Source organism: Gossypium hirsutum, chromosome D13, assembly GCF_007990345.1.
Source record: "Gossypium hirsutum isolate 1008001.06 chromosome D13, Gossypium_hirsutum_v2.1, whole genome shotgun sequence".
Classification (NCBI taxonomy): Eukaryota; Viridiplantae; Streptophyta; class Magnoliopsida; order Malvales; family Malvaceae; genus Gossypium; species Gossypium hirsutum.
In genome coordinates, this window is record NC_053449.1 from 11138608 (window position 1) to 11151039 (window position 12432).

General features: G+C 29.5%; 1 non-coding gene across 1 annotated transcript; it reads left to right on the forward strand.

The window, feature by feature from the left end:
* The first annotated feature begins 208 nt into the window (after window positions 1-208).
* Window positions 209-315, forward strand: LOC121226075 (small nucleolar RNA R71). Its single transcript, XR_005923972.1, has one exon. It is a non-coding gene; the product is annotated as a small nucleolar RNA R71 (small nucleolar RNA).
* The last annotated feature ends 12117 nt before the right edge of the window (window positions 316-12432 follow it).

Here is a 12432-nt window from a genome sequence, read left to right on the forward strand (position 1 = left end):
CAATTTAGTCCTTTTGACTAAATTGAGTGCTCAAACGTCGAAATTTTTGAATGAAATTTTCACAAAATCATTCCTTGAAATCGTTGACCATAAAAATATAAGAAAAATAAATTTTTCCTCATCGGATTTGTGGTCCCGAAACCACTGTTCTGACTAGGCTCAAAATCGGGATGTTACATAGAATGTCTCAAGTTGAATGCAATGTGGGATTCCATGATGAGGGCACTTTCATAATAACTCTTTGTACCTTTCCTATGCCTCATACAGGGACTCATCATCCATTTGTTGGAAGGCAGTGATCTCATTCCTCAACTTGGCATTCTTGCTCGGCGGGAAATACTTCATCAGGAATCTCTCGGCTAACTATTGCCATGTAGAAATGGAGTTCAGTGGCAATGAGTTCAACCAGGCACGAGCTCTGTCCCTTAGCGAATATGGGAACAGCTTCAGTCGTAATGCATCTTCGGGTACTCCGGCTAACTTGAAAGAATCGCTCACTTCCATAAATAGTCTTAAGTGAAGATGAGGATCTTCAGTAGGCATTCCATTGAATTGGCCCACAGTCTGAAGCATATGGAACATGACTGGCTTTAGCTCAAATTTTTGTGCCTTGATTTCAGGTCTCCTAATACCCGGATTAAGATCGTTAAATATTGGCATGGCATACTGTCGTAATGCTCTATCCCTATCATCAGCAATAAGGATAGGATTCTGAGCAAGGTTTGCTCCGTTTCCTTGATTCATATTCTCAAAGTTTATCTCTTCGGTCCTTCTCTGGTTCGCTTGTCTTCTTCACTGTCAAAAGGTTTGTTCTATTTCAAGATCCACAGGGAGTAAGTCGATAATCTGATCAATACTCATAAACACCTAAAATAATCACAGAAAAATTAAGTAAGTAAAGATTTAAACAGAAAAATAAATAAACCAAAATGTAAAAACAGATTCACAAATGATGGCTTTTTTTAAGAAAGTCCCCAGCAACGGCGCCAAAAACTTGGAACGACGAAAATGTGCAAGTGTACACAATCGCAACAAGTAATAAAGTGACAAGTAAATGTCGAGTTATCGTACCCACAGGGACTATAAAAAGAATATTTATGAAATTAATATTAAAACACTTTGGTGATGGAAAATATTTTGGTTTAAAGATGATTAAAAACTATGGGTTAAAAACTAAGTAAAAATTTTAAAAATAAAAAGGTTCTAATGCACGATTTCAAATAAGGTTTAATCAAGATGATATAATTGTGTTGGATTAATTACATTCCTTTAACTTAGAATTATTAAACTTATGTTTATACTGCTACGAACAAATTCACGGCAACTCGGTAATTTGCTAACTACTGCTCATACATACTTATTAAATTAATTAATTTCTTGAACATATACCTATGTCAATTCAAACAATTAACTTAATTTAATAAGCACATAAAAGACTATGTGAGGTAACAAACTATTTCTACCTTGAAACAGTTTAATCACAATAATCTTGCAAGTTATGCAAGGCATATGTATTGTCAAATACAATGCTAAATTAGCTTCAGCTACCTTAAAAGAATAAACATGCACTTATTAATTATTTTTTCGACTAATTACAATTTCAATACGATTTAATAATTAATTCATTAGTTATCTAACAATTAATATTGAAAGAATAACTTAAGCATGATTTTACTTAATCAAGCATCTTACCGAGGCCTATAACAGCACAAACAGAATTTCAATAATTCAATCAGGCAAAATATAATCAACCCAACACGGATTAAATTCAAGCTAGATTGATTAAAATAACCATTTCAATAGCATAAATGTTCATAAAAATGTTTTTCAAAACAACAACGAAATTTAAAGAGATAGGGAACAAGAAGCAAATCCAGTGTTTCTCTGTGGCTTGACTGATTTCTCCATTCTTCGTTCTTCGTTTTCCTCAAATATCAAGGTGGCTTATGAACACTTTATTTGCTGCTCAAAAATGGTTGATGGGGACCTCTTTCCCAACAGAAGAAATCGACACTTGAACAGAAGGGAAAATGGGAAGGAAAAGTTAAGAGAAAGTGAGCGAAGAGAAGAGAGAATGAGAATGTGAGGGATCATTTGAATGATAATCAATTGGTGGCTTTTATAGCTGATTGTGTCTGCTAAAAATAGAAAATTCCATCAGCCAAAGAGACCCCCCTTGGCTGGCCACACACATGGAAGAGTTGAGAGATTCAACTTTGCTAAAACTAGCCTGGGGCAAATCCATAAAGCCACATTGTTTGGAAGGGTTTGAATGCAAGGTTGAAAGTTCTTCAAGAGATTCTTTGCAAGCTTATTTAGTCAGCTAAAATGCTGATTTGGGTCAGCATATGGACGGTTCTGGGCAGCCCAATTGGTGGCTGGTTCGGTTCACTAGATTCAGTTCAACAAATGCAGTTCAACTAGACCCTTTTTTTCCATAATTAATTAATAATAATTTATTTAGGACAAATTAAATTGGTAATAAATTAAAATTAATTATATTATGAATTAACACACATTTTTGGACCTTCTTAGGCTGGAAATAAATTTGCCTCGATGCGTCAAATTGCTTTTCGGTTTTATTCTTCGAGCATTGTTTGCCGAGCCAATTTTCGCCCTTTCTGCGAATCTGTCAACAATATTCAAAATTAATCAAAATTAATTATAAAATTAATTAAAATTCATCATGTTCATATTTTTAACATAATTTAATTATTTTATCAATGCATAATACACAGGATTTGATACCAAGAATAAAACAATAGCCTGAGGATCTGAGGATCGGATTGGTAATGATATATTTGTAATTTGAAAACTTAATTGGAAAATTTGGAAACTTAAAGTTAAATTTTGAAGAAGCTTTTTGGAAAATATTGTGAAGATTTTTGTGTAGCAATCTGTGAAGACACTGCTATCTCTTTTGGAAAAACATTTTGGAGAGGAGTCTCTTTTAAAACATTTTAAAGAGATTTTGGTTTGTGTAAAACAATCTTTTTATTTTTTGAAACCTTTTCTGCTTCAGCAGCAATTTGTTTGAGAGGAGTTTCCTCTTTCAGTTGTGAAAAGGCTAATGCTACTTTTGGAGATTGAGATAGAGACTCAATCCATTTTTTGATTTGAGAACCAATTTCATTTGAATCTTCTGAAACTTGAATTATTGTATTTTTGGAGAATTTTGACAATGATAATGATTTCTCATCTTCTTCATGGAAAATTTCATACCATGAATTAATTGGTTTTGAGGTGATTTAGGTTTTCGATGATTCTTCTATTTTCCCTTTTCCTTTGTCTCGAAGTTTGGGGGCATTTTTGAAGAAACTATCTGGTGAGAAAATCAGGTAAAGAATTAGTTTCTCTTTTGATGTATTCAATATCAAAATCAAATATGCTCAAGATTGCTTGCCATCTTGCAAAAATATGTTTTGATGCAATGTTTTGAACATCTTTTTGTAAAACTTCTTTTGTTGATTTGCAATTGATTCGTAAAAGAAATTTTTGATTTAATAAATCACTTTGAAATTTTGTAATGCACAAAAAAATTGATAAAATTTCTTTTTTAATGGTACTATACTTTTGCTGAGTAAGATTCCAGTGTTTGGAAGTAAACTGGACTATTTTCTCTTTTCCTCCTTTAACTTGTTTTAGGATCCCACCATATCCTATTTCAGAAGCATCTGTCTTGACTATCTTGGGGGCATTTGGATTAGCTAAATATACACAAGGAAGCTTAGTGATTTGTTTTTTGATTTGGGTGATAATATTGGTATGGTTATTTGTCCAAGGTTGTGGATTCTTTTTGAGTTTATCATATAACAGTTTACATAATTTGCTAAGACCTAAATAAAAGTCTATGACATAATTGAGGCTTCCTAAGAACCTTTGTAATTGGACCTTCTCAAGAATTTGGTCTGGGAATTTGCTAGCTAACTCTATAGATCGTTCTATTGGGGTAATGGTTCCTTGGATAATAAAATGACCTAAAAACCATACTTTGGTTTGGAACAAACTTATTTTGGATTTAGAAACTACTAAACCATTATTTCTTATGACTTTTATAAAGATCGATATATGTTTGAAGTGTTTTTCTAAATTTTCTGAAAATACTAATACATCATCGATGTATACTATTATGATTTGAGAATATTGGTAAAAAAACATCATTCATTATTCTTTGAAACTCAGATGGAGCATTTTTTAACCCAAAAGGCATTACATTCAATTCATATTGTCCAAATGGGGCGATAAATGTTGTTTTATATCTTTCTTCTTCTTTTATTTGGATTTGCCAAAATCCAGATTTCATGTCAAATTTTGAGAAAATATATGCATTACAAAGTTTTTGTAACAAATATTTCTTATTTGGTATTAGGTATCTAATCCATTTTAAGGCTTGATTAAGAGGTTTGTAATTAATTACTAATCTTGGTGTTCCTCTTTCAAGTTCTGCATTTTTTATTACATAGAATGCTGAACAACTCCAAGGGGAACTGCTCTTCCTAATTAAATTTTTATTCAAAAGGTCTTGTATTTCTTTTCTACAAAATTCTTCCATTTCTTTGTTCATTTGTATGGGTCTTGCTTTTGTGGGTATTTTCCTTTCATCACAATCGTTTTCATATGGTAATGTTAATTCGTGTTTTTTTCTGTTCCAAAAGGCATTAGGAATGTCAGAACAAATTGTTGATCCTATTTCTTTTTTGATTTGATCTATTCTTTTCTGTATTTCTCTTTTTCTTAATTGTTCCGTTAATTTTTTAAAACATATTTCTTCTTTTAGAAAAGAGATTTGCTTCTCTTTATAATTAATTAAATTATCAATTTGCCCATTATGACTGGATAAAGATTTTAACAGGTTGAGATTTCTTATTTTTGGTTTTTCTACAAAAGGAAATTCTACCTTAGTATTTAAAACTTTGGTGGAGATAGAATTATTTGTTATTTTATAAGGTTTGAGTAAGGATATGAATGGAGTTCCTAATATGACATCTTGGGTAATATCTTTTACCATTTAAAAACATGTTTGATATTTTATACCTTTGTTGGATATTTATGCATTAGGAATTCTGTAAGTAATATTTAATTTTTTACCACTTGCAGCTTTAAGAGATTCTGATGTTTTATTATAATATTTTGTTGGAATTATTCCTTCTCTAATGCAGTTTTGGTCCGCTCCTGGGTCAAAAAGGGCTATTGTTTCTAATTGAAATTCATTATTTATAACAATATTTATTTTTATTAAATATCTTTGAATAGATACTTCAGTTAGAATCATCATACATTCTTGTGTATTTTCTTCAAGTTCAGGTTCAGTTTCTGACGAACTTTTTTGTACGATTTCGTGTTTTAAGGACCTCATTTGTTCTTTCATTTCTTGTTGTTCTGTTTTAAGCTGAGAAAGTTCCAATTTAATCTGTTTTATTTCCAGTTGTAATTCAGAATTTGTAATTTGCCTAGGTTTTATTTTTTTCATATTTATTAAATATTATGTCTTGTTTATTGTGCATTTGTGATTGACTAGAAATGATTTCTTTTTCTTTTTCTGGTTTATCTTTTAATGAGGATTTTAATTTCAAAAGGTATTCTCTGTTAAGCTCCATGTCTTGAATTTTATTAATAACTTCAATCATAAATTCTTGATCTTTGGTTCACATGTTACTTTAAGGTTCATTTTCATCACTAGAAGACTGAGATGTTGTACGTAATTCATCTGTTTCAGTAGATGTATCATTTTCAGAAGAAGTTGTTTCTAATAGGATTTCATTTAATTTTTGTTCTATCTCTTCATCTAAATTTAAATTATTGATTTTTCTTTTGATTTTACAATATTTTGAAACATGTCCTGGTTTTCCACATCTATAACATTTTATTGTTTTATCAATTTTATTTTCTATTTTTTGTTGTTTCTTCCCTTTTTTGTATTATCTATATTTAGGTTTTTTATAATATTCTGAAATATTCATTTTTCTATTTTTTGGCTTTTCAGGGCAACATGTTTTTGAAGAAGAAGGTTCATTCCTGATGTCAAATTGGTGACAGAATGATCCTAATTCCTTTCTACATTGATATCTTTCTTTCTTAAGTTGTTTTTGTAATTTTAAATCTTGACAAATTTTTAATCTTTCTTTTTGGGTGAAACTATTAGTTCACCATATGTAAGCTTTTCATATGGAATAATACCTTTGTAATTTTCTCTTATTTGATTCCTAACTTTTTCTCCTAATAAAGTGGGAAGTCCTGCTAAAAATTTTTCTTTATTCTTTGAAACTCAGATGGAGCATTTTTTAACCCAAAAGGCATTACATTCCATTCATATTGTCCAAATGGTACGGTAAATGTTGTTTTATATCTTTCTTCTTCTTTTACTTGGATTTGCCAAAATCTAGATTTCATGTCAAATTTTGAGAAGATATTTGCATTACAGAGTTTTTGTAACAAATCTTTCTTATTTGGTATTGGGTATCTAATCCATTTTAAGGCTTGATTAAGAGGTTTGTAATTAATTACTAATCTTGGTGTTCCTCTTTCAAGTTCTGCATTTTTTATTACATAAAATGCTGAACAACTCCAAGGGGAACTGCTCTTCCTAATTAAATTTTTATTCAAAAGGTCTTGTATTTCTTTTCTACAAAATTCTTCCATTTCTTTGTTCATTTGTATGGGTCTTGCTTTTGTGGGTATTTTCCTTTCATCACAATCGTTTTCATATGGTAATGTTAATTCGTGTTTTTTTCTGTTCCAAAAGGCATTAGGAATGTCAGAACAAATTGTTGATCCTATTTCTTTTTTGATTTGATCTATTCTTTTCTGTATTTCTCTTTTTCTTAATTGTTCCGTTAATTTTTTAAAACATATTTCTTCTTTTAGAAAAGAGATTTGCTTCTCTTTATAATTAATTAAATTATCAATTTGCCCATTATGACTGGATAAAGATTTTAACAGGTTGAGATTTCTTATTTTTGGTTTTTCTACAAAAGGAAATTCTACCTTAGTATTTAAAACTTTGGTGGAGATAGAATTATTTGTTACTTTATAAGGTTTGAGTAAGGATATGAATGGGGTTCCTAATATGACATCTTGGGTAATATCTTTTACCATTTAAAAACATGTTTGATATTTTATACCTTTGTTGGATATTTCTGCAATAGGAATTTTGTAAGTAATTTTTAATTTTTTACCATTTACAGCTTTAAGAGATTCTGATGTTTTATTATAATATTTTGTTGGAATTATTCCTTCTATAATGCAGTTTTGGTCCGCTCCTGTGTCAAAAAGGGCTATTGTTTCTAATTGAAATTCATTATTTATAACAATATTTATTTTTATTAAATATCTTTGAGTAGATACTTCAGTTAGAATCATCATGCATTCTTGTGTATTTTCTTCAGGTTCACGTTCAGGTTCAGTTTCTGACGAACTTTTTTCTGCGATTTCGTGTTTTAAGGACCTCATTTGTTCTTTCATTTCTTGTTTTCCAAAATAAATACAATGCTAATACAATCTATGAATGGAATATAGATGGAATGTCTGAATACAATGTTCTTAGTTTATTACAACAAATGACAATGGTTTAAAATGTTTATAAAACCCAAAATCAAAATGGATTAATCAGTGATTATGCTATAGCTAATCTTTTAGTTGATGGATTTAATGGTCAATTAAAAGGATGGTGGGATCATGCACTCACTAAAACCCAATGAAGAGAAATCCAAGATGCAGTAGCAACTTTAATTTTCTCAATCTCTAAACACTTTATTGAAGATCCTTCTCAGCTTAAAGATAGAAATTCAAAATAATTATCAAATTTAAAATGCAAAGATCAGGTAACCGACAACCATTTTGGAAAGAAAAATTTCTAGCAGGACTTCCCACTTTATTAGGAGAAAAAGTTAGGAATCAAATAAGAGAAAACTACAAAGGTATTATTCCATATGAAAAGTTTACATATGGTGAACTAATAGTTTCACCCAAAAAGAAGGATTAAAAATTTGTCAAGATTTAAAATTACAAAAACAACTTAAGAAAGAAAGATATCAATGTAGAAAGGAATTAGGATCATTCTGTCACCAATTTGACATCAGGAATGAACCTTCTTCTTCAAAAACATGTTGCCCTGAAAAGCCAAAAAATAGGAAAAAGAATATTTCAGAATATTATAAAAAAACCTAAATATAGAAAATACAGAAAAGGGAAGAAGCAACAAAAAATAGAAAACAAAATTGATAAAACAATAAAATGTTATAGATGTGGAAAACCAGGACATATTTCAAAATATTGTAAAATCAAAAGAAAATTCAATAATTTAAATTTAGATGAAGAGATAGAACAAAAGTTAAATGAAATCCTATTTGAAATAACTTCTTCTGAAAATGATACATCTACTGAAACAGATGAATTACAACTAGATGAATTACATACAACATCTAAATCTTCTAGTGTTGAAAATGAACCTTCAATTAACATGTTCACCAAAGATCAAGAATTTATGATTGAAGTTATTGATAAAATTCAAGACCTAGACCTTAAAAGAGAATACCTTTTGAAATTAAAATCCTCATTAAAAGATAAACCAGAAAATGAAAAAGAAATCATTTCTAGTCAATCACAAATGTATAATATACAAGACATAATATTTAATAAATATGAAAAAATAAAACCAAGGCAAATTACAAATTCTGAATTACAGCTAGAAATAAAACAGATTAAATTGGAACTTTCTCAGCTTAGAACAAAACAACAAGAAATGAAAGAATAAATCAGGTCCTTAAAACACGAAATCGCAGAAAAAAGTTCGTTAGAAACTGAACCTGAACCTGAAGAAAATACACAAGAATATATGATGATTCTAACTGAAGTATCTATTCAAATATATTTAATAAAAATAAATATTGTTATAAATAATGAATTTCAATTAGAAACAATAGCCCTTTTTGATACAGGAACGGACCAAAACTGCATTAGAGAAGGAATAATTCCAACAAAATATTATAATAAAACATAATAATCTCTTAAAGCTGCAAATGGTAAAAAATTAAAAATTACTTACAAAATTCCCAATGCAGAAATATCCAACAAAGGTATAAAATATCAAACATGTTTTTTAATGGTAAAAGATATTACCCAAGATGTCATATTAGGAACCTCATTCATATCCTTACTCAAACCTTATAAAGTAACAAATAATTATATCTCCACCAAAGTTTTAAATGCTAAGGTAGAATTTCCTTTTGTAGAAAAATTGAAAATAAGAAATCTCAAACTGTTAAAATCTTTATCCATTCATAATGGGCAAATTGATAATTTAATTAATTATAAAGAGAAGCAAATCTCTTTTCTAAAAGAAGAAATATGTTTTAAAAAATTAACGGAACAATTAAGAAAAAGAGAAATACAAAAAAGAATAGATCAAATCAAAAAATAAACAGAATCAACAATTTGTTCTGACATTCCTAATGCCTTTTGGAACAGAAAAAAACACGAAGTAACATTACCATATGAAAATGATTGTGATGAAAGGAAAATACCTACAAAAGCAAGACACATACAAATGAGCAAAGAAATGGAAGAATTTTGTAGAAAAGAAATACAAGACATTCTTAATAAAAATTTAATTAGGAAGAGCAGTTCCCCTTGGAGTTGTTCAGCATTCTATGTAATAAAAAATGCAGAACTTGAAAGAGGAACACCAAGATTAGTAATTAATTACAAACCTCTTAATCAAGCCATAAAATGGATTAGATACCTAATACCAAATAAGAAAGATTTGTTACAAAAACTCTGTAATGCAAATATTTTCTCAAAATATGACATGAAATCTGGATTTTGGCAAATCCAAGTAAAAAAAGAAAGATATAAAACAACATTTACCGTACCATTTGGACAATATGAATGGAATGTAATGCCTTTTGGGTTAAAAAATGCTCCATCTGAGTTTCAAAGAATAATGAATGATATTTTTTACCAATATTCTCAAATCACAATAGTATACATCGATGATGTATTAGTATTTTCAGAAAATTTAGAAAAACACTTCAAACATATATCGATCTTTATAAAAGTCATAAGAAATAATGGTTTAGTAGTTTCTAAATCCAAAATAAGTTTGTTCAAAAGCAAAGTAAGGTTTTTAGGTCATTATATTATCCAAGGAACCATTACCCCAATAGAACGATCTATAAAGTTTGCTAGCAAATTCCCAGACCAAATTCTTGATAAGGTCCAATTACAAAGGTTCTTAGGAAGCTTTAATTATGTCATAGACTTTTATCTAGGTCTTAGCAAATTATGTAAACCGTTATATGATAGGCTCACAAAGAATCCACAACCTTGGACAAATAACCATACAAATATTATCACCCAAATCAAAAAACAAATCACTAAGCTTTCTTGTCTATATTTAGCTGATCCAAATGCCCCCAAGATAGTCGAGACAGATGCTTCTGAAATAGGATATTGTGGGATCCTAAAACAAGTTAAAGGAGGAAAAGAGCAAATAGTCCAGTTTACTTCCAGACACTGGAATCCTACTCAGCAAAATTATAGTACCATTAAAAAAGAAATTTTATCAATTTTTTTGTGCATTACAAAATTCCAAAGTGATTTATTAAATCAAAAATTTCTTTTTCGAATCGATTGCAAATCAGCAAAAGAAGTTTTACAAAAAGATGTTCAAAACATTGCATCAAAACATATTTTTGCAATATGGCAAGCAATCTTGAGCATATTTGATTTTGATATTGAATACATCAAAGGAGAAACTAATTCTATGCCTGATTTTCTTAGGAAAGAGTTTCTTCAAAAATACCCCCAAACTTTGAGACAAAGGAAAAGGAAAAATAGAAGAATCATCCAAAACCCAAATCAACTCAAAACCAATTAAGTCATGGTATGAAATTTGCCATGAAAAAGATGAGAAATCATCATCATCATCAAAATCCTCTAAAAATACAATAATTCAATATGCATAAGATTCAAAAGAGATTGGTTCTCAAATCAAAAAATGGATTGAGTCCCTATCTCAATCTCCGGAAGTAGCATTGGCCTTTTCACAAATGAAAGATGAAACTCCTCTCAAACAAATTGCTGCTGAAGTAGCAAAGGTTTCAAAAAATAAAGAGATTTTTTTACACAAACCAAAATCTCTTAAAAATGTTTTAAAAGAGACTTCTCTCCAATATGTTTTTCCAAAAGAGATAGCATTGTCTTCACAGACTGCTACACAAAAATCTTCACAATATTTTCCAAACAAATATTTTGAAAAAATTCTTCTTATGGAGGAAGAATTTTCAGAAAAACCTCCACAAATACTTGCAAAAGAACTTTTCAATGGATGACATTTCAAACCATTGGATTCTCAAAAACCCCAACAGTATTTTGAAAATATACTGGTCCAAACTAGATCAGTATTATTCAAATATTACACAGATCTAAAAGCTCCAAATTTTATTACCCATTCAACAGCCCAAATGTTAAAAATTCTTCGACCAAGAGATTGGAGTGAAAACCCAAATTCTCCAAAGAAATTCCCAGCCAAATTTACCACCAAAATAGACCATTACCCATATTTTACATATTGAGATTACGAAATGGGATGGTACAATGTCTTCTTAATGAACAACCAACACATGAGACATTCTTGGCTCATACATTTCAAATATGGCACCCAATTCAAATTCCCAAACTGGTTCCAAGAGTGGTGGAATTGGTATGGACCATCATCCTTTGAGACACTACCAGAAAAATTTCAAAACTTATGGCCCAAATTCTTTGTAAAATTTCATCCTGAACCAGATCAAAAACACATTTAAAGGACAATCCATTTTTTTCTCAAAACTATGCATTTCTTGGATTGTCTCATGGAATTATTCTTATGAGGAAGACCAACATACTGGAATTCCATTATTAGTTCGCAACTACAGGACTAAATGGTGGGACAAATTTAATGATGAAAAATATGATTCAAAATATTCGGATAATTTTTTCAACAAGAATCCAAGATTATGTAAGTCCGCAGCCCCCGCTCTTGTATCAGAAAAGGCTATCGTTTCTAATTGAAATTCATTATTTATAACAATATTTATTTTTATTAAATATATTTGAATAGATACTTCAGTTAGAATCATCATATATTCTTGTGCATTTTCTTCAGGTTCAGATTCAGTTTCTGATGAACTTTTTTCTGCGATTTCGTGTTTTAAGGACCTCATTTGTTATTTCATTTCTTTTTGTTCATTTTTAAGCAGATAAAGTTCCAATTTAATTATTTTATAATATTTAATTATTTTTCGAAAATAAATTTAACCGAAATAGCATGATTTTAAGTTTAAAAGGCATGTAAAAACACATAAATTTTCGTGTTTCCAAATATATGATTCAACCATTAAAGAAAATAAAAGTTTTCATCATGTAATCCCAACCCTATGAGATATAGCTCAT